The sequence below is a fragment of the Oenanthe melanoleuca genome, chromosome 11 (genome assembly GCF_029582105.1).
Source record: "Oenanthe melanoleuca isolate GR-GAL-2019-014 chromosome 11, OMel1.0, whole genome shotgun sequence".
Taxonomy (NCBI): Eukaryota; Metazoa; Chordata; class Aves; order Passeriformes; family Muscicapidae; genus Oenanthe; species Oenanthe melanoleuca.
The window spans coordinates 14,320,699-14,345,385 of NC_079345.1; the positions used below are offsets into that span (position 1 = coordinate 14,320,699).

Consider the following 24,687-nt stretch of genomic DNA (forward strand, 5'->3'; position numbering starts at 1 on the left):
TATGTCCTGCATGGGTTTATAAATGCTGTGCCTTTATTCTGGAAGCAGAATTTGCTCAATTCCACTAGGTGGATCTATTGAGAACATTGTTCACTCTTTAATGTAAAAAGTGTCTTTCACTTAAGACGGAAAAAAAAAATTCTTTATTACCACTTTACTCAGCTCCTTGTGCTCTAAAAAACCACAAAGGTGACCATTTTTGTCCACAGAAAGCTCTAAAGCCATGTATGAGTCTGTCAGTCCATAATACCTTGAAGTGCTTTTTCTCTTCATTGCAGTTTTGCCTTTATTTTGCAAAGGAAATTAGTCAGTGCTGTGAGAGGGAGATGCACCTCCACCGTGACCTGGCTTTAGATGCTGCTTCTATTGCATTTCTTCCTGATGTCCATTTTGTACTCTCATTTGGATTCTTTCCTTGTGGCTGTGATTTGATGAATTTTTGCAACGACTTTATCACAAAAAGTGGCCAATGTAGGCTCCTGATTTTAGTGTCTGCTTTTAGCTGACCCATGCAAGTTGTCTGTAATGCCTGGCTCAATGATAGTTGACTACTATATTGAGGATATGGATTTATCTCCTAAAAATGCCCAACTTTTTACAGATTCTGATTATCTTGACCCTGTGATGATGGTGAGTACAATCTTGGTTGATAGAATCTATAAAGAGATATTTATTTTTGGTCATGACTCCTGGGAAATAGACAGCTTGCTCTCAAACAGGTTCTGCCTCTACTTTCTTTTGTAAGCTAGGACCACAGAGTCTCTTTACCAAGACACTTTCTTAGAATCTGTGCCACTGGGAAAACCTCCATCCACCTTGTCAGTTTGCTGGGGTTCTGCCCAGGAAGCCCCTGTGTTTGTAACAGGGATTTCAAAAGGCTTTTCCCATTTTTCCCTGTGAGAGTGTTTTGTTTATGTCTTCTTGAACCATGCTTCAGCAACTTTCTTGCTGGCTGACTTGTGTTTTCACTGGCTCAGACTGCCATGTAGATCGCACCACCTGTTCCAGAGTTTGCTGAAACATTTAGTGCAAGTTTTCTGAAATCCTTTATCTAAAATCCCTGCTATTGGATGATTCCTTTTATGTGCTTTTCCTTATCAATATTAAAGACCAGACGTTCTGCTCTTCCTTGGAGAAGAGACCCCCTCCTAAAGGCATTAAGCTTTCAATGGGCTTCTTCAGCCTTTGTTGAAAGAATGCCCAGTTGCTTATCACCTCTCTTTAGCAGGAAAATGCTGATCACACTTTTTAAGAACAAAGGCAGGATTATTCCGTGGTCCTTCCTTATAAAGCAAACAACCTATAAATATTTAAATATATTTAAATATATAAAGCTAATGTTTCTCCCCCACCCATTGTGTAAATTATTGCATGACCAGTTGTCTTTTGCTACTTTCCTGTACAAAGTCTCATAAAATACTCCTCTGACCTGGACTTTCGTTGGACTCATCAAACTTGAGGAGATTTGGGATATTCTCCCCTGCTATGAACATCTGTCTGAAATGAGATCTTCCAGAAGGCTGTCATTCCACAAAGGTAGAAATCATGGTGAAAGGTAACGTTGCCTGGTTGAGGAACTAAGCTTTCATTTCTCTCTTCCTACTTTTAAAAGTTTGGCAAGTCTGTAAGCTTTACCTCCCTGAGAAGGTGCTCACTGTGCTCTAAGGCAGTGCAAGAGCCTTTCAGAGTAGGGCACACAATGTACATCTCCTCTGATTTTTCCCTCTGTCCTCTGTATACAGAGCTTTTATCTTGTTTTGGAGAGGCAGAGTATTCCTGCCCACTCATGGAGGAGGCACAGAAAGGAATACAACCAACCAAAGAAGCTGAAGAAGTAGCTAAGGACAGTTGAGAGCACATAAAGGCTTTGAAGGGAAGAGACCTTTCCCTGTATGCAATAAGAAGAGAAAGGAACAGCACTGAAAAATGGGGAGGAACAGAGAGGAATACTGAGGGGAATGCCAGAAGTGCTGATGGTGCCTGACAATACTCTGAATTCAGAGAGATGTTAGAGCAAACTCTCCCTGAGCTCAAATCTGAGATTTTCTGAATCCCAGCTAGCCAGTATTAATTGCTTAGGTGCTGGAGCCTGTCACTGTGTCAATAAAATGAGGAACTCTCTTGTCTTTAGGATGCACTGAGTTACATTATCTCTTCGTGGTCCACTTTGGGCCATCCCAGCCCAAATAATCATGTCTCTGATGTGCTGAAGACAGTTTCATCAGTCTCATTAACTCCCTTGACAGAACATCTGCCTGCAAGTAGTAGCCCTGCTCTTCCAGATTTTGAGAAGAGCTTGACATTTCCTTCCCGTAGAGTTGAGTTGGAGGGTCATCTGGATCATCCAACTGACTATTAAAAAAAAAAAAAGAAAAAAAAAAGAGTAAACTTGATGGGTGATTTACCACTGGACCACTGCTCTGCCCTCATCTTAGTGAGGGTTTAGTACGTAATCTCAGCTTCCTGGGATATGGTTCTTAATCTTTGTCCACTTGAAAGTTTCTGGAGGGAAATTCTTTTTCTTTCCAGAACAGAAAGAGAAGGAGAAATATTTGAATTTCTGCAAAGATCAGAGTCAAAGCCCTCATGTTCATGCTTGTTTTCACTCAAATTGTTGTTTCTAAATGAGCATCACACTCTTACTCCAGAGGAGCAGGAAATCCCAGTTAGATGTCTCAAGCTCCTCTGCTGTCAGTTGCTGTTTCACCTATCTCTAGTCAATATTCTTATCTTTGTTTCAGGAAAAAGAACCATGGGGTTTTCCTGAGTTCTCATTCTTCTGTAACTCTTTGTGCAGTGCTCTGAAATCTCCTGTCTGTTGCTGATTCCAGGTACTTGATTTGGCCCCTGCCTCTGAAATGCCATCCCCTCCTATGTGGTTTGTTTTATGTAGCCCTAGGTCATGGAAATCCTAAGGTGAAATCTGATATTTTTTAAAAAAGGTATAGCTCATTCTTTTATGAGACTGCTAATAATGTTCAGCCTTGACAGGGTTAAAAGGCAACATCCATTTCCCCATTATCTTGTTTAAAAAGTGCCTTTTTTAAAGTCCATATGGCGACTTCCTTTCGACCTGCTTTCCCATCCTCGTCTCTTTGTCAGGGCTGTCACTTATAAAGAATCACTTGACTTACAATAACAAGTTCAAAAGAAGACAGAATATAATCAGTTGATCCACGAAGAATTGAAATAAAGAACACCCCCACTGCTCCAGTTATCATTCCCATAGAGATAGTGATATTATTGATGTGATTGCTATGCTAATTTCTATAGAAAAAACTTGTATTTTGGAATTTGTTCAAAGAGAATTTCAGACACATCAAATTGGAAAATGCAGAGTGAATTCCTAAACTTTTTCGTATAGGCATGGGAATCTTTTTTTTTTTTTTTTTTTTTTTTTTTATAAGCGTTGAATAGCTCCGAACAACTCTTTAAAAACTTCATTTCAAATACCAATTGGAAAAATGTTACTAATTTTTCAGTTATTAAGGAAAGTTTATTCACTGTAGTTCAAGTTAAAAAAAAAAGTCCTATTGTACCTTTAGGGTTATTAATATCGCCCCCATAACCTGTACAAGTGGGATTGGACCACAGACTCCAGAAACAGAGGCTAGGGATTATAAAAGATGGGCACGTTTAAGTCCAGTGTTTAGGAAGAGCTAATTAATCTATACCCCTTCCTCTGCAATTCCATAGTCCCTCTGGGAATTGCCACAAACATAAACTTTTTTTTTTTTTCTCATGGATTCCTATTTTAACTAGAAGGTTTCAGCTTGTGATGTTATGCTTTTTATGTAGTAAACTGATTTAAAATGTATGCCAGTCATCTTCAGGGAACTCATTTCAGTCAAGATGAAACTAGTCTTACCTGAATCAATGTTTTAAGTGTCCCTGTGGCTCGGCATTTTGAATAATCAATCTGTCTCCATCGCTTCTTAATCATGCGCATCACAGTCTTTTTTATTTGTCAACCCTTTCGGATCCTGGCTTTTTGTTATTAACATGCCCCTAATGTCACATGCAAGCCTTTTCTTTAAAACAAGCTGCTCATTGGTGTATTTTGATACTTTTTATTATTACTAAATCTTTTTTCCCATAATTAGACCACAATCATTATATAATCCCATAACAAAGAGTCTATTGAGGCACCATGCTTTTGTCAACTATGGGACACAGAATCCATAATTGCATTATTCAGCTTCTCCCCCCCCCCCCCGCTTCTGCTTTGTAGAAACACAACCTATTTCACCAGTCACATTTGCACCTTGTTTGCTTGGTTATATATTATTTACTAAATCGTTGCCCTGCGGATAAACCGTGTAAAGTTGCTTTAAAAAAGTTATTTGTTTGATAATTAAGTCCTGAAAACCCATCGTTTAATGATTATTCCGAACCCATAAGGCAGAGAACCTCCATGACGTTTTTCTCTAAGTTTAATTACCGTATGCTAATTTCCTTGCCTACTACGTGATTAATTAAAATCATATTTTCATAATCATTTGGCACTAGTATTGTTTTAGAATTATCATGATCCCCTAAATAGTGTATGTAAATAAAGTCGGCTCTAATGGAAAGAATCAAAATGCAACGCTGAGGACCTTTATGTGTTTGTATGCATGCGATTGGCAACATAACTGGCTTATTTACATTAAATACGCCACAAGGTTACAGTGCAGATCAACGTCACTTTATCGCTGATTACTTCTCTTAAACGCCGGAGCGGTGACTGATGCTCCGGTCCCCCTGTCCGCCAAGGTTTCCCCGGGAGTTTTTTTTTTTTTTTTTTTTTTTTTTAGGAGAACCAGACTTTGCATAGTTTCGGGAGCAGGTAAGAAGGGCGCTTTGTGGATCCCGGCGCTGCCCCCGGGGGCTCGGCGGGGCTGGCGGGGCGCGGGCAGGGCCGGCGGGGCGCGGGCGCGGGGGCTGCGCGGGCGCGGGGGCTGCGCGGGGCGCGGGCAGCGGCGCTGGCCGGGGGGCTGCGGAGCGGCGCGGGCTCCTCGGGGTGTTTACACGCGCTCAAGGTCACGACCAAGCTGCGCCGTGTTAAATGGTTTCTTAGTTGCTAGACAGGGAGAAAAAATGGACGATCACAGACCATTCTTTGTAGATTATTATATCAAGGGTTCAGCTTTTGGCTCATCAAAGCTAAATGCCGCAAGACCTATCTAGTTGCTGTGAATTATGCCAAGACGACAATGGAGTGCTTTTTTAATGGTACAATGCATTTCACCTACCAGATAGGGGGAGTCCACGCTGAGAGATGGGGATGTCTTGTGATGTTGGGTGATCAGTATCAATGAAGGGGGTTATTCTGAAAAGAGACAGATTAAAATAAAGCGCTCTTTGCTCGGGATGTGCTGGAAGCAGTTGGGAGGGCTACCCGGAGCGGGCGGCCGCGGCAGCCCCGCGCCGCACTTTTCCCCCTCCGCACAAGAAAATGATCAAGTCAATCATGTGGACATGCTTCATTATTCATTGAACACAATCTTTTACAACGCTCCGTTTACGTGCGGGAGTTTCTTCTACGCTTTGCTTTAAATTTTAAGGTAAGAAAGACAAAGGTAAAAAGGGGGTTTTTGAGGATCCGGGAGGCTCCCGTGAGCCATCAAAGAGGCTCCAAAGTCAGTCCGGAGTATGTTTTTGTTTTTTATTTCTTTTTAATCATCGCAATGGGGCCTGCGTTTTCCACCGTGATTAAAAAAATACAGTATAATTAAATATCCATAGCAGTGACGTTTGCAAGCAGGGCTGTCAGGGGAAAAGCAGAAAATAATGAAAGGAGCGGAGAAGCCATTGAATGGCGCTATAGAACTTAGCCTGAAGAAAACCCTACGTTTTTCCTCTTTCTCTCTCGTTTCTTTTAAAACCGTTACTTTACAAAAAAGGAGCGGGCGGGCGAGGCGAGGGGAGGCGAGTGCCGGCGGCGGTCGCGGCGCTGCCCAGGGGCCGCCCGCCGCCGGCCCCAGCCCGCACCGACCCTGCCCTTAACTTGCCCAGAAACTTTTTGTTTTAAACGCTTGCTGCGGAGCAAACTTTGCTGAAGTGACTTTAAACGCGGGCCCCCCTTTCCTCCCTCCCTCCCCCGTTAGGATCCCAGCTAATCGTGGTGTAATTTGTAAACTCCCCCCCTCTTTTTTTTTTTTTTTTTTTTTTTTTTTTAATCAAAGTTAGCTGATGCATACCATGTGTCAAACTTGTGAGATTCAAGTGCCTAAGAGACCTGCCATTTTGTGCTCTAATCGACCTCTTATGAATAGGAGCCGTGCATAATGCTGCGAGGAGCGTTGTGACATTCAAGTAGGCACTAAATGTCAGGCCAGGTCTCAGCCCTTTCGGGGGGAGCGGAGCGCGCCCGGCGGCGCCGCGGGGAGCGGGGAGGCACCTGCCAGCCCGCCGCCGGGGCTTTTGTCAGCGCCCGGAGAAAGTAACAGGTTAAGGAGGAAACTTAAATGGCAATCCCCGGCGGGGAGGGGGGGGAGCATCACCTTGCCGTGCGCGGAGGGCCGCGGGGGCGCCGCTGCCTGCGCGGGGCAGCGGCCTCGCTCTGCGGCGCGGGGGCTGCGCGGGGCTGCGCGGGAGGCGGGGGGGCACCGCGCCGGCGGCGGGATTAGCGGCAGGGGGGGAGGAAGGAGAGATTCTTTGATGCTGTGTAGGAAAGAATCCAGATTTTAATGCGCCCATCTGTTGCAGTTTTGCAAATAATTAATATATATGTGTGTATGCGTGTGTGCGTGTGAGAGAGAGGGGCTGGGGGAGCGCTGCCGCCTGTGAACTTCATCGCAAAATAAAAGGTCGCGAAGATTTATGCTGTTTATCGGAGGGTCCGCGGCTCCCGCGGGGCGGCTCGCACGGGCTCCATCCGAAAAGTTAGTTGCCGGCGTGGCCCGGCGCGGCGGCGGGGCCGGGGGCACGGTCCGGCCGCGGGTGCTGGCGCCCGGGGCGGGCGCGGCGGGGAGGGCTCCGGCCGCCGCCCGCCTGCGCGGCGGGCATTGTTTCGGGGTGCGTGCGGCGGATGTGGCCGCGGCTGATACAGTGTCGAGGCGGGGACGCGATTTGTCAGATCGCTCCGTCGGCGCTGGAGCGGCCGCCGGGCCGGGGAGCGGCGGTGCGGGAGCGGTGCGGTGCGGCGCGGAGCGGAGCGGAGCGCGGGGCAGGGGCGGGCGCGGGGCGCGGCTGCCCGGCCGCCCGCGGCGGGAGCGCTCCGCGGGGCTGTGCATTCCCTCGCCGCCCCCCGCCCCCCCGTGCAGTTTAAAATAAATCCAACAGGGGCCGTGTTTGCTGAGCTGATGTGCCCGGCTGATACAGATAGCGGCGGCTAGCCGCCCGCTTCTGTGGAAAAAGACTATTTTAAGTGTCATAATTAAGTTTAGAAGCCTTGTTTGGGCTCATTCACTGCTCGAAATAAAAAGGACTGGCTGCTTTTAGACCCTTTCTGAAGGGGTTGGCTAAGCGCCTCTGCACGTTCACTTGGAGAAGAATGTTTTCTTTTCTAGTTTAATATTAGAAACTATATTTTTACTTGTTTAAACCGGATTTGATTTTTTGGAGATTTTTTTCCTCTCTCCCCCCCCCCCCTCTTCCTATCGCTCAAATCTTTGTTCATTGTTCATTGACTGTGGAAGGCTGCTTAAATGTACGGAGAGAGGGGGGAGGCCCCCTCGGTGGTTTGATGTTGAAATAGTAAACCTGAATGAGGAGGGTGGCTGGAAAAGTGGACATTGCAGCTTTAATTAACTTCAAGATGCTTCAGCGAGGACCAGAGCGTAGTAGTGACGTTGCCTCATAAATCTGTCCAGTACAGTGCGTTGCATTGAACTATTACAGTATCACCATCATATTGAATATTCACTACCTATCCGGGAGCAGATTTGCATAATTGGATCTTTTTTAAATGAAACTTGTTTGCAAAAACCCAAACAAAACCAAAAAAACAAAAGCCCAAGTGAAAACCGCGGCGATCTGCATGATTATAAAGGGTTCAAACATATCCGAAAAGTAAGTGACCTGCATAAGTACATCAATAGGTTAAGTGCAAATAAGATGAGAAGTGCTTCTGAAAGCTGTACATTCCCTATGTGGTCTCTTGGGTTATTTCTCAATAGCGGGATTTTTTTGTAGCCTCAGGGGTTTTAGGTTTTCTGTCTGCTTTCATAACTTTTTCCCTCACAGTTGTTATACAAGGTGAGGCTTTTGTACCATGCCTGTGTACCTGTAGTGATATTTTTAAAGGAAATAGATTAGCAGTTTGTAATTTGTGCTGTTTGGCTTGTATAATTCCTGCTACTGTGAAGGAAAATGTGTATTGCTGTTGTATTTCTAGTCATCGAATAGATCATCGTTAAATATGTCAGAATATTCAAAGATTGTTTGTGTATGTGTTTGTGTATGCTTAAAAATCGGCTAAGTTATCTAAGCTGTTACTTCTTAAATCAGAGAGGCAACTAGCTTTTTAATGTGTGTATACCTCACTCCCCCCCCGCCCCCCCATTTGACGGAGGATGAAGATGAGTGAAGTAATTAAAAATACCAGCAATTTTTAGAGTGAATTTGTAGCTTCTGTGTAAACCCCGTCCCCTCCTAACCGAGTGGCTGGCTTGCAGTTTTGGATCGGGCAGGTTTAGAAGTATTTTGTAAAATCGGATGCTGGTGTTTCGGATGCTGCGAGAGAAAGTTGTGGAGGGAAGGCAGCTGAGAGCTGGAAGTGAGAGCCTCGTGGGGAAGGGGAGCAGCCATCGGTGGGGCGAGCCGGGCAGAAGTGCAAAGTCTGCGTGCAGCCCAAGCCTTGCCCCGGCTCTCCCCCCTCGCCGAAGGCTGCTTTAGTTATGATGTCATTCTGATAGTGGAGAGCAAATGTCTCCTGATTCTACCATTAAACGCCTGGCTGATTTGCCTGATAATGATAGCATTGACGTCCTGCTCCTTGACAAATGCAAGCCCTATGAGCCCTATGAATTAACTTTTTTCCCATAGCTGGGAGCCAGCTAGCTTTACGACTCATGAATGTAGCAGCACTTTTGTGACAGATTACTTTGAACCTCCTCAATTCTGCAACAAACCCCCTACTCGAAACACCACTTGCTAGCAGACCCCTGGACAGTTTGGGCCTGATTTGCAGGGCTGCTGAGCATTCATCACTTCCACTGACTTCAGATGGAGTTGTGGGTGCTCAGCAGCTTTGAAAATCAGGCCCTGTGTTCAGTCAACAGATGATGTATTTTTTTGGCTTGTTTGGTTTTTATTTTTTTTCTTGTTATTGTTTTTTAAGTTAGACAGTTAGAGAGGGCTCTATGATTTCTAGTCATTATAAAAATATTTGTAAATAGCTTGAGTTGTTTGTCCTAGTCTGGTCTGTTTTACCCTTTCTGTTATCCTTTTTTTAAAAAAAAATTATTTTCAATTAATCTTCTAGTGGATGGGCTGTTAATCTTCATAAAAAAAGAATCATAAATGAGTTGTTTAAAGTTTTCGGAATGCTGTAGAAGAAAAATGTTTCCAGTTTGGTACCAAGTGCTGAGAGATTCGATTGCTGTTTCAGAACATGCACTAGAAGAGAGTCTCGGTACAGTTGCTAAACCCTGCGACTGGGTGCACTTTCTCATGTCTGCTCTGTCTTCAGATTTTGCTCTTGACTCTGAATTTTTATCCCTGCAGGTAAATGGGATTTAATATGATGGGGTTTTTAAAGTGCCAGTGACTTAAACTTTGTTTTCGTGTGCTGTTCTGATGATGACAATTAACAACTGCAGATGTAAGAAAGGTCAGCCTCTCTGTCACTTTTGCAGGGAATGAACGTGAAATATTTGCAGGCTAAAGCTGTGTTTTCCTGATTCCTGAAGATAAAAGTTACTGTGATGGAAACACTGTATTAAAACTCTTTTGATAAATTGACTATGTCTTTATTAATGGAAAAGAAGAAAAAAGATTTGTTCTACGGGCTTTTTGACTTCTGAACATATTTAAGCTCTAATACTCAGCAAGTTGTCTGGCACTGTCTTCACTGTAGACTTTTATATAATGAAGAGGCTGATTGTCATATTTTTGTCCATGCCAGAGGCCAATAACCCAACCCATTCATTATCAGAAGAGAGTAGCCTGTAAGTTGCAACATCAGTACCACTGTTTTGCTTGAAGCAATGAAGACAGTGCTGAGATCAGAAATTGTGATCTTCAGTACAGAAAGCTGACACATTAGGTTGTTTACTCACCATGGAGCCTTAGGTGACCAAAGAGATTTGCATTAGAACAGATGTAGAAAATCCACTAGTCCATTAAAATGGGCTGCGCTTATTCCCTGGGAAGCACAAGTTTCATCAAGTGTAGGGAAATCAGTAACAAGTAATTTTTCCAAATGTTGATTTTTGCTTAAAGTTGACTTTGAATTGCACAGGTGTTTTTAGAGTGCCTTGACTAAAAAAAAAAAAAAAAAAAAAAAAAAAGACATGATTTATATGAATTTTATGAAAATGGGAACTAAAGCCATCGATAGTTTTATTTTTCTAGTTTGAGAGTGGACAATTAAAGACTTTCAATATTCTGATTTTAGTGTACTTTAAGAAGATGGTAAGAAAATCTAAATTTTAATCTCTGAATTTCTCTCAGATATCTGATGAGATGTATATTGGCTCTTCAGAATGCTAAAAACAGTATGATCTTGGAAAACTATTTTTCTCTCCTCTCTTTCATACCTTGCATTTCCCTGAGTTGCAAGCAATTTGGATTCAGGGAAAGACAGCACAGATGAAAAAATAGAATATATACTCTTTCTTTTATAGAAACATGAATAAACTTATTTCTGGCAACTGTAGATGGAAATCCAAATTTCTCTAGTGAAGAAACTCCAGGCACAGATATTCGTGGAAGAGGAGAAAAAAGGATGAGCTACTGAAAGAAAATATGTAAAAGTAAAATAATTCTGATGCTTAACTGGCTTGATCTCGGGGTTATTGTACAGCTGTGTGGTTCTGACTTCCAGTTGTGTGGCCAAATGCAGAGTATGAACTCTCTGGGACCAAGCCACTGATCAGAATCTGCCCTTGGCTAGAAACAGGAGAAGATTGCAATGATCCGATGGATGTTTAACGGGAAATAGCCGAGGAGCGTCTGTCTAAATCGGAGTGGATCACAATAACTGCTATGACATTTTCACTCGGATTGGCAGGTTAAGCAGCAAAGCCAAGCACTGAGGGAGAGATTTGAAGCATCTTTTCAGGGGCAGCAGAGATCCAGATCAGGAAAGAGGCAGGGGAATAGGGTAGGAAGGGAGGATTTGGGTTGCCTCTGCCCAACTGTACCAAAGCTGTCACTAAATAAGCTCCCAGAGGTAGGATTCTCCCAGTATTCTGAATTTGGCACCTTTCCCTTAAATTTAAATTTGCTCTAATTTTCAGGTGCATCTCACTAGATAACCAGATGCATCAAAAAGGCAAAAGAATTATAGAAGAGTAATTATAATTAGCTTAGTTGTCTGTGTTTTTTAAAAATTGTAAGACAGGTCCTTGAAAGTATTTTGAAGTCACTATTTTTTACAGTTCTTAATCTAAATACTCCATGTGAGATTGTTTTCTAAAGAGATGGGTTCATCGGGTCAAGTTGAACTATATTAAAGACAAACAATTTTGTTATAATCTGACTGTCTTTTAAACACAGATGAGGAAAACAGAACTAAAATAGCCACAGGAGCCTCAGTATCTGATCTTTCCTCCATTGTGCATTGCAGTATTTGAGATTGCCATAGCCAAAAGCAGAATTAGGTAATTCTTTACAAGTATTTGCCATGCTATGAAAAAAGCAGCGCTGCTGATGCTGGTAGGACATTAGCAGACAGATCTGCAGGTAGCAGTGCCTGAAAATAATGATGGTGGCTTCATTCCCATGGCATGGGGCAAGCAACAGAGCTTCTTTGAACCAGCAGTTCGTTTTTCTTGCATTAATGTTGAAGTGTCCAGCTCTAGGAATCGTGGGCTCCCAGAGGGAGCGAGTGCTTGCCAGGGGGTGGGAGCTGGTGAAGATTAGGCAGGGGTTATCCCACACGGGTACCACGGTGCCAGGCAAAGGCTGCTTGGGAAAATTTGGCCCTGTCTCAGTTTTGTGAAGAGGAGAAGCCAGAAAGGGAAAGAAAAAGGGAAGTATGAGCTGACTTTCACTCCCAAGAGGGATGGAGGAGAGGTTTGTGGCAGGGGCCACTATGGGACCACCTGTGGCCACTGCTCTGCCTTGGGACAGCTTGGGATGTCCTGGGGAGTGTTCCTTGTCATCAGCCTCAGGAGGGTCAGGGTGCCATGGTGCAAAGGGGTACATGGCTGTCCTGATTCTTCCCTTTATGATAAGCTTGTTCCAGCCTTTATGTGAATTTCATTACAGTTTCTTTATCTTGCCTTTTTTTTTTTTTTTTCCCCCTATAAGTGCTGTTAGAAACTTTTCCTCCTTTTTTATGCCTTTGGGATATTCTGCTGCAGTCACTGTTGTTCTTTGTGATGAGGATGGAAGCCTGTTTAGCTCATCAATGCTGCAAAGGGGTCGACTTGGTCACAACAGGGCTGTGTGTTGTGCTCCCTTCATAGTCCTGGCCCCTGTGATCTGGAAATTAGCCCTAGTAAGCCATGTCCTAGCACTGTGTCAGGTTGCCAGCCTGGCACTAAATTTATTTTTCTAAATGATGGCATGCAGTATTAATGTTGTTTTATTTCACTTTCATAAGTTGGCCTCCACTGATTTTGCAGCCATTGTTACCATCAATCTCCTCATTGGAATACCAGTGGTAGATACAGATAGATGAAGATAGGTCTCTTTAATCTAAAATTTAGAGAAACATGGGTAAATAGGAAATTTGAGCAGAATAACTTCATGTAAAGGACATATGGAATAAATTATCAGCAAGGGAAGGATAAATGAGTTCAAGGGAAGCCTAGGTTTGTTTCTTGAGAAAGAGCATGTGAGAGCTTGGGTGAAGAAAGCACCCAAGGTGTAAAGTCAGGTTTCTATTAACAAATGCTAACATGGTGGGCTGGGTGTTCCTCCCCTAACATTTCTTTTGATAGCTCTGTATGGATGAGCTACATTTAATTTCCATGTGTGTTTCTTAACATTGTTCCCTAGATCTTATTTCTTCAGGGATCCACAGAAATCTTAAAACATAGGATAGTGCAACATTTTAGTTTTGATAGCAGTTTTACTCAAGGGAACAACGTGACAGTGAAGTGTTGATCAAGTAAATTAGGGAGAAACCTTTCCTTCTCTGGCATTAGTTTGTAATTGACAGGAGAAGTAGAAACTGCTTTCTACTCTAGTGGCCAAGGATTTTTGATAGGTGTGTGCCCTAGTTCAATCATATCAAAATATATCATACCATTTATCATACCATTTATTTAAAAAATAAACACTCATGTATAAATGCTCTCTCTCTCTCTCTCTTTTTTTTTCCAGTCTATACTGGGACTTCTGAGGTTATTGAATGTTGAGGGTTGACTCAATGTTGGAAAGCAGCACTTGTTTTGAAATTGCTGCTTCAAGTAACTTTTACCTTAATTTTGTTGGAATATACCCTGCATTTTGAGGAAAATTATTAATCTGTCTTCTCACAGGAAAGTGCATAAAGTTTAGCAAAATTTTTATTGATTTTGACATGATTTCTAAGATCCAATTCTGCTTTTGTTATTTCAGTCTGGGTATGACTGAGTCAGTGGATAAAACTTCCCTTCCTTACCTGGTGAAACTCATGTGATTCTTAATTCCACTGTAAGTACAATGTGCAACTCCACTGTTTGTTGCTCAAACTTTTTCTCCTTTCATCATTTCATGTTCAAAAAGGAACCCAACTTTTTCAGTTAAAAAAAAAAAAGTAAAGGTTATAGGCAACCCAAAACTGAATCATGCAATAAAATGAATATTTATTACCTTTTTAAAGTAACTGCTCTTCATTGATTCATTGAGGTTTTGCCATAGGAGTATCGTTCCTCCTATGGCTAATAAAACAACTAGTAGAAGTTAACCCAGTATCATTATTAGTACCGTAATACAGACTAAAAATCCTCCACTACTCTCTCTCCTTTGGATTTTACCATAAAATGCCTCTTAAAATAGCTCAGCTATTTTGAAATATTCTTTACTGTTTTAAAGATCAAACATTCAAGCATCTTTCCTTTTTTTTTGCTTGAACACACAAAGCTATATGCCTGTGCCTGCATAAATGGACATGCTATGAGATAAATGAGCAATAGGAAACCCACAACAACTTCTGGATTAGAATTTCAATCTTTTGTTTGTTTGGTAGTGTCGTTGGCATGCTAAAGGCTTTCCAAATATAGGAGTATAGTTTCTGGCCAGAACTAGCTGCCATTTTCTTATTGCAGTTGAAAAATACCAGTTCATTAGTTTGCATCAACATGCTGCATCTTTGAAGGATTTCTCAGGTCCACAATTGAATTTCTGCTCAAAATGAAAGAGTTGCATCTCTGCACTTCATTATGAACTGGTGATTATGGAATGCACCTGGGTCACTGGAGAGCTGGATTCAGATCGTTCCTCTCTAGCTGATTTGAATCAGCGTTTTCAAATCAAGTTTCTCACATCCCAGGTGAGTGCTTTAAAAACACTCTTTGGCTCTTCTTTTTAAGTTCCTGCTTCTGGCTATTCCAATTTAAATAATCATTTAATTATTCAGTGGGTCAGAAGAGAACCGACTCTTGGCTTGAGCACTCCAGTGTGATGTGAGAGACTGAATCCAACTGGTTTCTGTTGCAAAGTCTTGCAGCCTGCACTCCTGAGTATGACATGGTGAGAGCAGTCTCATATCCTTACTGTTTGTTGTCTTGCTGGCTTTTCCTTTTGAAAAATTGCAAAAGGTATCAGGTTAGTCCCAGAGGAGAACAAAAGGAAATTCTAAAATCTTCAAAGTATTTGTGTTACTGAGAAATTCTTTTTTGCATAGTTCACAATTCAGCTATTATAAAAGTCAGTTGGTGATGGAGTGCATCTTTGTAATCCAAAAATTTTCGTCTTGAAATGGAGTTTTGCTGCCATTATTTTTGTTCAGTGGATTCTGTGTTTGAACACAATATTCTTACATGCCCCTGAGCACTGAGTGAGTAGCTCTAGGAGGTGTAATGGGTGAAACATTAACCCTTTCTCCTGGTACTGCCTTGGACCTCGTGCAGCACAGAGCTTGCTGTGGATGGCTCTCTGGGAGTACTGGGAGGAGGAAAGAAATGCTGTGTAAATGCCAACAAATGCCTGGGAGATGCAAGGGATACTGCACCTGTTCCTTCTCGCAGGAAGAACCTCCTCTGAGGTGCAGAAGATCTATGAAACTGGCAGATTTCTCTGTCAGGGTCTCTTAAAAAGCAGAGAAGAAATGTCTTAATCTGTAGAAGGGGAATCCACAAAGGGAGGAAATCCTTCTTTTCTCAGAGATAGAAATACTCATTTTGATAGCTTCTGTTTCCTCTGTCTTTCATTCTTAACTTGTCTGGCAGCACAAGTCTGGCAGAATCCATGCTGTATTGGTTGGTTCCCCTCCTGGCTGCTCTGCAACAGTGATGGATGGGAGCCAAGGGAATAAATATAGCTCTGAGTTCCAGTAGTAACCCCCTGCCACACTTCTACACAGAAACTGGGAGGTCACAGGGGCAGAGGGAATGGGCAGGCTCAGGTCTGACTTCAGCAGAGAGGGTGTTTCTGTGCTCCCTGGGGAAGGGGAAAGGTGCTGCAGAAACCCACTCCTGCCTTTGTTTCCATGCAGAACTGAAGGGATCTGTAGATCTATTTAAAAAGCCTTACCATTGGCTGTGCAGTTTCCATGTGAGTTTATTAAATGTGGACATTTTTAATATGCAAAAATAACTTCACCATTTTGTTATTTCCTTTTACGTATTTCACTCCGGTTGGAAAAATGAAATCAATCTAGTCAGCTTTTCATCAGTTTCTCTTTGGCTGTCATGCAGTTGCACAATGCTGCAGTGCTTGGCTAGCAAAAATGTTTACAACGAAAAATTGTTTTCAATGGGATTAAAAAAAGAACCATGGAAACATTTTTATTGGTCTTCAATTTTTGTGCAACTTGTATTTTTACAGGACCTAAGCTACATCAATGGTGTGGCTCTAATTTGATTTTAAGATTACACTCTATTTTTATATATACTTGCAAGGTATAAACAAGATAGTGCTACTACCCTCTGTCACAAACTACAAAAAATTCTAGCCTGAATATTTCTTAGCAGCTGGTTCAAAGTGCATGGAAATCATGAGTACCTTGCAGTTGACTCTCAAGGGTTTGGGGTCAGACCTTCCACCTGTGTGTAAATACCTGGTGTAAGTTGGTTTAAGCAGTCTTCATCATTTAATACTGCTCTGAGTTCTCTCTGATCTATTAATGCTGTGACATTGCTACAGTTGAGGTGAATCTGGGGATATGCCTGCAACCCTTAAATACCTTTATTGCTGCTGGCACCTATAGAAATCTCACATATGGAGAATACATAAAGTCAGATCCTTAGAAGAGTAACTGGAATAAAATCCTAGGAGTAAAATATTGGCTGACAGTTAACCTTTGCATCAAAACTCTTAAATTCTTTTTAAAAAGGTTCTTGTAATGAGTGTTGAGTTAGTTTGGATTTTAATTTATTTTGCTTTACAATTGAAGTAGCAAAAGGCTCTTCTAGGCATGACCTGAATTTGTGGCTATTGATGACTGCTTTATGAATATGTGGACTGGGGAGGCACTGCACCTCTCCAGGGGCTGTTGCCTCTAAAACCAGAGAGGAATTACACAGGCACCCTGAGCTGTTTCTCACAGTGCCTTTGTGCCTTCACCCAGTGTCCCTCAGCAGCCACCCTGAACCCACCACATGAATGAGGCATGGGGCCCCTTGGGTACCCTTTGGAAAGGAAAAGCCTTTCTCTTAAAGAAACATGAATTTCCTAGGGCCCAAGCTTGCAGATAAAACCTCTTTCAGTGTTTGAACTCACTACTAAGTTCACTAATTGAAGACCTTAATGAATGTTGTAATGATCAGGTCTGTTCTCACTGATTCAGTATCTTGTTTTCAGGTGCAAGCTGGCAGAGTCAAATTTAGTCTTCTTTTAAGTGAAATCGTCCTCACACAAGCAAAAAAAAAAAAAACCAGCAAACCACCACAGCCCCCCCTGCTTTATAAATATATCACAGCCTCTTTCAAACACCAACTGTTGATTGGCTACTACTCATGTCATGATACTAAATCATTGACTTCAGACTATTAACCTTTTGCTTGCTGAAAACAACTGGATGAACTCACATCCACCATCAAGTGACACAGAAGTTTGCATTGATGAGATAACTGTTTTAGGAAGAAACAAATGATCATGTAGACTTTTTCTATGATATTGGTAAAGGTATTGAAATTTATGATTTACAAATAAAAACAGCTGGATTTGCAAATGATTTGCACATGTATAATCTGTAATGTGAAACAACTTTCATTCTACTCTGTAGCTGGTATATATATGTATATATATATATATATATAACTTGTTGTTATGACACATCATATATCTTTTGCTAATTGTACTTTCTTTTCTTGGTTTTAATTATACTGGGGAGCAAGTATTTTGTTGTTTAAAAAATAGCATGGCACAATTTTATGATTTCTGATTTAATAATGAAAATATCCTTGAAGACCGCATTACTTTTTCTTCCTGTAAGATGCCAATAATCCCTGCACCCTTCTCTCTGATGCTGGTGGTAGAGCTGAACACAACAGAGCAAACCAAAGATAAGTGAAGGAGAAGCTCTGGCTTCCAGCATGCTTCCAGCTGTGTGTGTAGGGTCTCTGGAACAGGGTCTCTGGGTTAGCCACAGTGCTAGGGAAACATGGCAGGAGAAGCAGGGCTGGCAGACAGAGGAAGAAGTGTTGCACATGTCTTTGCATACTGGATTTGAAGACAACTTTGCCTGCTTTGAGTAGTTTCTTCTTATTTGAAATAGGAAATTGGTTAATAAAAAAAAGGAGGGGCAGGGAAGTGTCTTGAACACTTTCTGTGCTCTGTTCAGGTGTGTGTGTGTGTTTTTCACAGAATTATACAGAAAGCATCTGTGAATAATGGAAGTTGTTAAACTGAGAGTTCTGCCAGGCTTGGAAGCCATTTTTACCTTGTTCTGGTTCTAAGGTGCTTCCCATATGCACCTGCTGACTGTAGAATTCAGTCCTGTCCAGTTACTTCCATTTAGGATTTTTCCTCCTTTGAGATCAGTATTTAGTACTAGGGCAGCTTTTATAAGTTGAATAAGGATCATTTATTCCTATAGAAATAAGAGGGTTTAACAGCAATGTGCAATCAATATGCAGAAGCCTACTAAGATAATTTGTATTCAAATGTGAACAACATTAATTCTAAACAATCTTAAGCCCTTATTTTGTCCAATGATTGCTGGACATGTAAGTGAAGAAGGCTCTTCTAACTTATTAGTTTATTATCAACGATATTGCCAACACTTAAACTCTTCAATTAGGTAACCCAGTTACCTATTATTCTGTTAGAGCTTGCTGCTCTCTGATTAAAGTCCATACTGAAACACTTCTTGCCTTAGCACAGGTGCCCCATCCGTATGAGCAGGTGTATGTGGAGTTTGGCAAGTGTACAAAGAGAATGTAAATAATAATTACTGAAATATAATTTAGTATTTTATAAGATGCTTGCATGCCTGTCCTACAACTGCATGATATGAAGACACCTATAAAAGTTATAAATACACTCGTCTTTGAGAAAGTGGTATGACAAGAATAAAAATACTTTGGAATAATTTGTGGATATAATTTGTTTCATGAGCTCTCTTTCACATTTTATAAAGAAGATGTTCACATACATGTAAGGACTGTCAGTTAAAGCTGTTCAGTGCCCAACCTTACTGGTACAGTGCTATGAATCGTCCTGTCCTGCTTCAGTTGATCTCATACTGATCATTTCTGGGATAGCATTTGATCCTGACTTAGTGTGGAAGCAGTGCTATTGAAACATGCTTAGTTGTTTGGCTAATACTGGGTGTCAGGTGCTAAAGCATTTCTGTGCTGAATTACATCACCTGCAGTCAGAAAAATTCAAATTAGTGAAAAATCCTGAGCACAATTCAGTTAGTTTATGAGTTAGGTGTTACAATGTTTTGAAAACTTGCAATATATCATATTACCTTCTTGTTTTTTAAAACTTTATCTCTGTTGCTCCTATCAATAATCAGTGATTTCAAAAAGGTGTGGTCTCATAACTGTTTTTTAAATTGGCTGGAATAGTAGTTCCTTTAAAAATGTGGTTCAAAAGAAGAGTTGCTTTTCACTTTAGAATAGCTGTGGTCTTGAATTACATTTAGAAAAAGATGTATTAAATATAAACAAATACAATGTTCATGTAAATGGTAATTAAGCTCACATCACAGAACTGTGCTTTTTTATGAAGAACAGAAAAGTTCTTCTAATTTTCTTATTCCTTCCACCAAGGCTTGTCTGGCATCATTCCAGCACCACCTTCCCACAGCAGGACCACTTCAGACACCCCAGGGATGGGGCAGCTCCCTTTGCCCATGACCACTCCTGCTCTGGAGCTGCTGGGTCTCTGCAGCATCTCCTGCCACAGTAGCCTGGCTGAGCCCTTACCAGCTGTGGATGAGGAAGTGTGGAAGGCAGGGGACTTGTAAGGGGTTTTATACCACATATACAGGTGATGAAGACAGGAAATACTTGTAGGGAGTGGCCAGGACAGGCAGGAGATAGAGTGCCACTGCACATTCCTGTGTCAGAGGTGGAACATCATGGATGTAAGGGGCTGCAGACCATGGGAGCTCCAACCTGGAGGCCCAACTGAGGAAGAGGAAGGTGAAGAAAGAATGAGAAATGTTTTTTATTCTGTCCTCTATACATTTAGATCAGAACAGCCCATATAAAATAACTCTTACACTCTCACAGGTTGTTCTGTTGAACTAATATTTGCTATTTTAATTTTCTTTGTAGACCTTGATATCAAAGTCAGTGCTCTTTCCCTTCTCATTGGAACTCCTGGTAAAATAAGAGATCTGTACGAAATATTGAAGAATTAAACCTAACAGAATGAAAAATTAACATGCTAAATATCATAAGTAATGATATAAACAAGGTGCTATGTCATTCTGCTTGCCAAAGACAGAGCTCTTTTTTGTCCAAAACCAGATTATGTTCTTCATCTCTCTAATGGAACTATTAGAAAATTCATATTGGAAGCCAGGACCTTGTTTGTGATGCTGCTTGTCCTTTGGGGCTGATATTGAAGCACAGGCACAGTATAAAACTTCAGAAAGAAGGCAAATATCAGATAGTTTTAGCCCAGGATTAGCAGCTAGGACTCTTGAGTGTCATCTGAACATTGATTATTTGTCAGATAATGCAATTACATTTAATGGAGGGCACTGCTCAGGAGTTACACAGTTTAAGTAGCACGTTTGGGTTTTATGCACTGTGCCATGTTCGCAGTCACAGCGGAAACATGAGTGACATTTGACACTTGCTTGTGGTGGTACTTCTCCAAAGCAGCTGCACATCACAACACTGAAAAAACCCACAAAATGCCTGTCCTGCTCTCCTTGCTACCCAGTGTTGTTTGTGTGTCCCTGCCAGGCGGAGGCTGCCCAGGAGAGCGGTGCTGGAGGACGGTGTCACACGTTGTGCCTGTCAGTGAGCTGACACACTTCTGCTGACTGAGACATGGCACTGACATGAAACCATGCAGTGCTGCTGCAGCTTGGGCACGGCACAGCTTATGCAGCAATTGCAGTCTGTTCTCCTCTGCGTGACAGACCCACCGAGAGGCACCAGAGTCCGAGCGAGGCCCCAGATTTCAGGGTTTCTGCACTCCCATTAAAAGAGGAAGAAAAGAATGGCATGCCTATGATGGTCTGAAATAAAGCAGAGAAGAATCCTGTCCCTGTCCTCACATGAACCCTGATATTAACAGGGAAGGCTTCACCATCTCCTTATTGCAGTGCATAAGGAGTGATTAAGTAAAATTCTTGTTTCTGTTTTCCTTATTGGCCTTGTAGTCTAAGAATAAATCTTGGCTCCATTGAATAATGGGGACTTTTACTACTGAGTTCACTGGAACCAAGATTTTCTCTTCAAAATAATTGTCAACTTTACTCTTCCCATGGACAAGGTGCTGATTTGTGTTCCTGAGTCATTCCAGTAATCCTGAGAAAACTCTCCCTACTCTAAAAGCCCAGGGCTGGGAGGCTGACGTGGTTTTCTTCAGTGGCAACACCTGTGACCTTCCTCCTCTGACCCAGAAAAATGCCCCTGAATTTCAGGTGATGAGGCAAGCCCTAGGACATCCTCTACTGCTCTTCTAGGCAGACCTGCTGTCAGTTCTGGCTTGGCCAGACCTGGATTTGAGTAAAGTCCGACAGAAATGAAAACATAATTAAGTATCTGAACTTGATTTATTCATGTCGAGGCAGTGTTTGGCTCGAGCCTTTGAGTATGAAAGGGATAGCCTTGACTTCAGTGACACTGAAATCTCCAAAACTGCTTTTGCATGCTCCATGCTGGAAGGGGCTGCCGAAACTGTGACTCAGTTTCCATGGCCAAGAGTTAAGGTGTTAAAATAATAACTGCCTTAGATGGGGAATTTACACCTTTTATTTGAACTTCCTTTAAACAAACACACCCAAACCCTAAGGAGTTCAGTTAAGGCTGAGCTTCCAAAACTGTATTCTAAGAGTTTCAGCTGGAATTAGACAGAGGGTTCCAGCTGGTAACTGTGTCTTGAATCTCAGCAATCCTAGTTTGACTGTTACTGATTGTACAAGCAGAAGTAACAGATTTCAGTAGGAACCAAAAAGAAGAGAAGAAAGCCCTAACACAGCTCCTCTCCTGCATGCCTCAGAAATCCCAGACTGCCTTGTCCCATCTGTACAACTGAGAATTTTTCTCTTTTAATGGGAAATTAAACAGCACAATCAAGTTAAAGAACTGAAGTCTACAAAATGTAGATAGGTATTTGTGTGTTTAAGTTCTGACAGAATTTTTGGTAATTATGTGTATAGTTTTGAAATCCTGAGGATGTCCAGCAGTGGCAAAGCGTGTGGATGAGCACTGCTGTGGTGCATGCAGATAATTCATATTTTCATAGGGCCTGATAGTCAGCATGGGAGTAATCTCAGACTTGGCTAATGAAAGTGGCTGCACCTGGTTGAGATCCTACTGGAAGCTTTACTCTGTCAAAGATACTTATGTGTGGGTGCTTCCTACTTTATCAACCTTGCCCCTTCCTTGTGCCCTTAGGCTCAGTTGCATTATGGAACTGAAACACTTGAGATCATCACTGTTTTGGCAAAAAGCTGGCTCTGCATAGATGTGAATGTCTCTGAAGGCTGCTCTTGCATGCAGTTACTTGGTTATTTGAAAATGCTTTTAAATCTGGTAGCTGAATCATTGCCTTTGTAAGCTGTAGCTTAAGTTCTGTGTAGGTTTTATTGATAACAGCATGGCTTTACATTTTTCTTCTCAGCTCTGCCTACATTCAGCTTGTGGCTTCCATATTGACCAATAAGTTGGATGTTGATTCCATGAAAGTTGCCCCTTGGTGGAAAGATTCTAGAATCAGTGTGACCTGTTGAAACACCAAATGTACAAATGTACACATACAAATGAAAATGTGCCATCCTCAGCTGTCAGTGCAGTTTGCAGAGAAATGAGCACATGACAGCAATTTGAATGTTGAACCTTCTTTAATTCAACACATCATTTGGTTTCAAAATAGTTAAGTAAATTGTATTTAAATAATTGTAAACATTCCAAATAGTCATCCAAAACAAATTGTACTTTGCATAATCATAACTTAGGAAAAAGATATTGCAATATAAATCAAGGAAGAGTGAAAAAAATTGCTAAACAAATAAAGTACGTTTAAATTTGTTCACATATCCTCCGTAGATATTTGGCTTTTTTTTTTTTTTTTTTGTGGTTATTCAAGGCACTGTGCAAAATTTCAGACTAGTATGGGTTAAAAATACTTAATATCTTTTTATTGCTCCATCCCTTTGAATATTTATTTTCTGAAACTTGAAAGCTGTGTGCGGTATGACTTTCGCAGTGCAAAAGGCTTTTCATTCCATAAAGTGCCTAGAAATTCGTTATGTGATCAGTTATATAAATAGGCTTATTGTTTAGAATGTGTCTAAAATGAAGCCTGTCCTTTAGCCATTTTTTTCCCTCTTATTAAATTTTTAAAGACACATATTTCAAAACCAAACAAGCCAATTCCAAAGGGTTTAATTTTCTTCTGTTTCTCCCAAATTGTACAGTATGTTCTAACAATTTAGGCTCCAGTTTGGCTAGTGGGGAGTCTTTCATTAAAAAAGCACGCTGTAGCAAAACATGTATTTTTTGTTAAGAAATTGTGAATGATATAAGAATTTCAAAGGACATCTACAGCATAATGACAGTTATATGTTTTTCAAAGGAAAATGCAAACAATAGGTAGAAGAAAGTAAAATCAATAAAAGGACATTGTATGAATGTATCTGGTCCATTAGTTACAGGGAAATCTATTCTGTTCAATCTGAAATCACATTCAGCTTATGAGGTGGATAAATAAAAATGTTAGGTCCCAGTTATGTAGTCCTTTCTCCTTTTGAGCTTAATGGCAACTTTGGATGAAATGGGACATCAGGATTAAAGTCCAAATTAATAATTGTGCAGCACAATTTTCATCACTCTCACTTCCAGATAGGTTATTTCCACCCAGTAAAATCATTGAGGACTGTTTTCTTTGTATGCTTAACTACAGTTCCTGTGTTACAGAGGAGATGAAAAAAAAAAGTCAGGAGTTGAGTATTTGTCAGCTATGAAATAGAAATGCATGTGCACCTGTTAGGTTTTATACCTGAAGGAGACTGCTGGGAGTTTGCTTATTTAATTTCAGTCCCTCCTTCTTGCTGTTAAAACCATTGTGGAGTTTGGATAGACAGGTACCATGGGAGGTTGCAGGTCTGCTGTTCCCCCAAACCCAAAATTTACTAGGGACAACTGATTTCCTCATTAGGATTTCTGATCCCTCTGTGCCAATTGTTGGCTGATTAAGGTCAATGATAGCACTTATTCAGTACTTTTATCGACTTGGATCATGTGATAGAAGTGATTGATTTAAGCACAGGATTGCTAATTTTCTATTGTAGCCATTTCTTCTACAGAGCCAGGTTTTACATTATCAGGAGTTATTTATTCTGTATTTAAAAGCAATCCATTTTTTCCCTTACAGGTAGGAGTGCCATTGCATACATTCAGAATTACATATTTCACTTGTGGGAGATGTTTTTGCCAATGTTGGATGTACCCTTTGTTTCCAGAGATCTTTGGATAGGCTGGGATTTCGAATAGCAGATAATAACATGCAGTGTGTATTATTGATGTTGTCTTAATTGTCTTATTGACAACTCACTTGCACTTGAAGAGGCATGCTAATATCAGACATTTTATGAGATTGCATATATTTTCATGACTGGAAGCCATAGCTGCGAAATGATTTTAAAAGCATGCAAGCATTACTCATTAAAACATGTAGAATTTTTAAAATGCATTTTTGGGTCCACATTTGGCATCATCACTGTTTGCTTTTGTTAATATAGTCTCTCTCACCCTTAATTTTCCTTTACTAGTCCCAAATTAAGCTACTCATCGATATTTAGCGTGGAAT

The 24,687-nt window shown here is 41.3% G+C and overlaps 1 protein-coding gene across 1 annotated transcript in view; it reads left to right on the plus strand.

Annotated features, from left to right (window-relative positions):
* Window positions 1-5,359: 5,359 nt before the first annotated feature.
* Window positions 5,360-24,687, plus strand: part of ZNF536 (zinc finger protein 536) — a 231,081-nt gene continuing 211,753 nt past the window's right edge. Inside the window, exon 1 of the mRNA XM_056501019.1 lies at window positions 5,360-5,546. The gene's annotated coding sequence lies outside the window, so the exon portion shown is untranslated. The remainder of the gene's footprint in view (window positions 5,547-24,687) is intronic.